We start from the raw sequence: 5,220 nt of genomic DNA, 5'->3' as shown, positions 1-5,220 counted from the left end.
TGAACAAACATGACAGCCACATGCAAAAGAATGAAACTGGACCACTATTTTACACCACACACAAAAAGTAACTCAAAATGGATTCAAGACTTGAATGTAAGACCTGAAACCATGAAACTTCTAGAAGAAAACATAGGCTGTAACCTTTCTGACATTGGTCTTGGTGATAATTTTTTGGATTTGACCCCCAAAGCAAAGGCAACAAAAGCAAAAATAAACAAGTGGGACTATAGCATACTAAAAAGTTTCTGCACAGCAAAGGAAACCATCAAAAAACTGAAAAGTTAACCTACCAAATGGGAGAAAATATTTGCAAATCATATATCTGATAAGAAGTTAATGTCTAAAATATATAAACAAGCCATACAACTTAATAGCAAAATGAAAACAAAAAACAAACAAAAAACCAATCCAATTAAAAATGGGCAGAGGATCTGAATAGTCGTTTTTCCAAAGATGACATGCAGATGACTAGCAGGTACATGAAAAGATGCTCAGCATCACTAATCATCACAAATCAAAACTATAATGAGATGCAACCTCACACCTCTTGGAATGGCTATTATTAAACTATCATCAAGTGTTGGTGAGGATGTGGAGAGAAAGAAACCCTTGTGCCTTATTGGTGGGAATGTGGTTTGGTGCATCCACTATAGAAAACAGTATGAAGGTTCCTCAAAAAATTAAAAATATATCTACTATATGATCTAGCAATTCCACTGGTATTTACCAAAGAAAATGAAAACACTAATTCAAAAAGTTGTATGCATCCCCATGTATATTGCAGCATTATTTACAACACCCAAGATATGGAAACAACCCAAGTGTCCAACAGTAAATGAATGGATAAAGAGATTGTGGTGGTAGTGGTGGTGGTGTGTGTGCGTGTACACAATGGAATATTGTATACATAAAAAAGAATAAAATCTTGCCATTTACAATAACATGGATGCATGGATGCACCCTGAGAGCATCATGCTAAGTGAAATTAGCCAGACAGAGAAAGACAAATGCCATGTGATCTCACTTATAGGTTGGATCTTAAAAAAAAAAAAAAAGCTCAACCTCATAGATACAGAGAACAGATTGGTGGTTGCCACAGGCAGGGAACGGGGTGGAGGGTAGAATTGGTGAAGGGGATCAAAAGGTACAAACTTACAATTATAAAATAAGTAAGTCCTGGGGATGTAATTGCATCATCATGACTATAGTTAATAATACCGTCTTGTATATTTGAAAGTTGCTAAGACAGTAGATCTTAAAAGTTCTCACCACAAGAAAAAAAATTCTGTAACTATGTATGGAAATGGATGTTAACTAGACTTACTGTGGTGATCATTTCACAATATATACAAATATCAAATCACTATGTTGTACCCCTGAACTAATACAATGTTGTGTGATAATTATAACTCAATAAAAAGGAGTGAAAACTTGAAAAAAAAGATTTCCAGCTGGCCTTCAATTTCTAAAGAGTTGAATATAAGATCTTCACTGGGACATCCAAACCTACTATATATAAATATTTGTTGATTGATTTCCCAAAAATACTTACACACATATGGTATTATATGATATAGTATATATTAATGTGTGTGTGTGTGTGTATTTTTTAATTCGGATATGACATGGGAGTAGTTACTTTCATTTTTTTTCTAACTCATGTACAATGGGCATTGTTGTTTTGGCTGTCTGTATACCCTTCCTATTCCTCTGTATACCCTTCCTGTATTCCCCATCCTCTGGCAGCTTGAGCTCAAGCATGGCCTTGTGGCTTCTGTACAACTTATAAGGCGCTCCTGTCTATGCTGAATCTTGAGAGGCTGGTCAGCTGGTGGTAATTCATGGTGAAGTCCAGTGGCATAGAGGGCATGACCAATGCAGCAGAGCCCACGGAGAAGATGCAAAGGCCTGATACCCATGGTGCCTGCAGAGGCCATGGTACTGTGTTGAGCAAACAGATTCTGTGGTGTGTTAGGCCTTCTTCCCCAGCCAGTGTGCTTCTGATACATGCTAGAATTGGTGTCTGTTCTTTTAGTGTGGTGTCCAATAGCCTGCTCACAAACAAAAGATGGTATGATGGGCTCAACAGTAATTTTGAAACCTGAAGGAAAGACCCAAATAATCACACTGATTTTAACAAGAGCCAAAGCAAGTTTGGGAGAGCAAGTAACCATCCCAAATTGGCCTTGGGTTAGGTTACCACTTATGGAAATAATACTTCTTTCTCTCTAGATGTATGGGTGGCAAGAAAATAACCAGAGTCAATCATAAAACCAGGCCTGACCCTTGGCTCTATGTGGTTCAGTTGGTGTCGGCTCATTTCTTATCTTATCCAAAGCCAGATCAGACTGTCCGGGTGGAATGTTCATAAAAACCAAAACCTGAGTGTGAACATTTTCTTTAAGGTCAGTGTAATTTACAATCTGTCCAGAGAAGCTTTTAGAGATGTAGAATGTGATGTAGAATGTGACTGTAATCCACAATGCACTCTCATTACCCTTCCCTCCTATTAGAAATTGATTCTGGCACAGCTCCTTCAGGTGGAAAGTGACTCTGTCAGCAACTGCTGTTTCGTTTTTCACACACTCATGTTCCCCTACCAGAGTATGAAAGCCTCCTTAATGTTCCTTTAGAGAAGGTTAAAAACAGTTATCACCAACGTTTGGAGTTTCATATCTCCCTGTTATTTCTACTGTGTTTTGCTCCTTGGGCAATTAGCAATCACGTGGAGTGGAAGATCTTTTTCCTCAAATTACCTGAGCTTGACTACTCTGTATGCCAAGTGACCCTGAAGGAAAACATGCCCAGACAAGTCAGTTAGCCCTGGCTGTGTTTGGCAGCATTTGTCTCCCTTTTCCCCTACCTTTATAAATCTCCCTTGCACTTTAGAAAAAGATAATACTGTCACCAAACTACTGACACCTTGCAACTTGACTCTAGACAGATCCAGAGAACAAACTGGACTTTTTCCATAGAGGAGTTGAAGCTGACAAAGAGGATGGTCAGTCCAACTCTGTATGTGGTCATTAGCATTCCGATAACTTTCAGGATATTGGGTAGTGTGATGATTAATTTTATTTGTCAATTTGATGAAATCACAGATGTCCAGCTATTTGGCTAAACATTATCTCTGGGGTGTCTCCAGACAAGGGTGTTTCCCTATAAGATTAGCATTTGAATGGGACTAAGTAAAACAGATTTCCCTTCCTAACATGGGCAGGCATCATCCAATCTGTTGAGGGTCTGAATAGAACAAAAAAGTGGAGGAAAAGAAAATTTGCTCTCTGCCTGACTGCTTGTACAGAGACATCCATCTTCTCCTCCCTCAGGCTGAGACTTTACACCATCAGCTCCCCTGGTTCTTAGACCTTTGGCCTCAGATTAAATTACACCACTGACTTTCTTGGGTCTCTGGTTTGCAGATGGCAGATCATAGGACTTCTCAGCCTCCATAATCAAGTGAGCCAATTCCCCATAATAAATCTCTCTCTCTCTCTCTATATATATACACATATATATATAGGAATGTGTATATATATATATATGTGTATATATATATATATACACACATATATATGTATATGTATAGGAATGTGTATATATATATATGTGTATATATATATATATATATACACATTCCTATACATATACATATATATGTGTGTATATATATATATATATCCTACTGGTTCTGTTTCTCTAAAGAACCTCAATGGATACAGATAGTATCTCTTAACAGTGCCTGTGGTACTCAATTCCTGATACCATGCTTTTTAAGCTGCTTAAATTAATGTATACTCCCTTTGGTCAAATATAAAATATTCTTTCACCCCATATATTGAACACTATATCTTTCACAAGTAGATGTTAAGTTTAATTTTCTTTAAACTTATTCATTTTTAAAGTTTCCAAACATGGAAACATATTGAACATGACTTTTAAAAATGAAGTAAATTCCCTAGAGATTTGTGTCAGCCTCTGTAGGGAGGAAGTACCTGGTTAACAGTAATGGATTAGGACAAATATAATGGGTGGGCCCAACAGCTATCTCAACCTTTTTAATGCCATCCACTTTAAAACACCAAGAAACTTTTCCAGTTTTTCCTGCAGTGAGGAATGGCCCTGTGACATGTAATTGCAGCAGCGATATGTAAGTAGACATCTGCTGCTTTGCTTTCCTAATAAAGGGAAAGACATAGCTGACTCCAACTCTTCCTATCTTAACTTGGGGAAGTTTACCACCTCTAGCAACCTCAGTCTTTTAATGTAAAATGAAAATAGCATCTAATTATCTGATTCAGGGATTGCTACAAGAGTTATAAACATATCACAAGTTAAGATAACTTTTAAAAAATATTAACCCATTTTTTTTGCACCTCATATTTCCTTTAACCCTTCATGTTACAACTTCCCCACCCCCTAATACCCTTATTCATGGTCAACTGTTTTATAGTTACTACCCTACGGATGAGATGTACTGGTGAAAACAGATATACAAGGAGTCCCTTCTAGACACTGAGTAGGTAGGAGTGAGAAAAGAAAGGACTCAGGACATAGACTAGAGAATTCAACAATTCAAGATGTTTTAAAGTTTGTAAACATTAGTATTGACCTCTACTTCCAGGAAAATGAAGTAGATGTACTTTTCCTTATTCCTCTCCTTAAGTATAACAGACCAGCTAGGGACCTCAGGACCCAAATAATGACACAATGGTGAGTTCCTTGGGTTGTCTTTTTGCACTGTATATCCCAGATTTGGAACTGAAGAGCCAGCAACCTGGAAACACCAATGGACACAAACAAACAAATGCCCCAGTAAAAGCCTGTTCTCACTAACCAATAGACCAGGAAAGGGGCATCCTAGAAGGCCAGAAAACTTTTAGGTGATAATCTCTTCAGTCCAACCAAATACTACAGAAAAAAACTGCTCCTCCACCCCCACTCATGTCAGTAAACACTAAGTAGTGAGACTAGACTTCCACCTTCATCAGGCTGCAATGAGATGTCCCAACCCTCTTGCTGCAGTGGTGTCAGAAAAGGTCAGTAGAGAGCTGGAACCTTTATCCTCACTGGATGATAAGGAGGCCCACCCCTCCACAGTGTCAGCAGAGACCATATGGGAGCCTGGTCTTCCACCTCGATCTGTCAGTAATGAGGTACCCCTGCTTCCCACTGGGGTGGTAGCAGAGGAGGCCTGGTGGAGAGTTAGCCATAAAG

Source organism: Eumetopias jubatus, unplaced genomic scaffold, assembly GCF_037043125.1.
Source record: "Eumetopias jubatus isolate StellerSeaLion01/CBP00866 unplaced genomic scaffold, mEumJub1_p1.0 scaffold_1, whole genome shotgun sequence".
In the NCBI taxonomy this organism is placed as follows: domain Eukaryota; kingdom Metazoa; phylum Chordata; class Mammalia; order Carnivora; family Otariidae; genus Eumetopias; species Eumetopias jubatus.
This window is presented reverse-complemented; position numbering follows the sequence as displayed.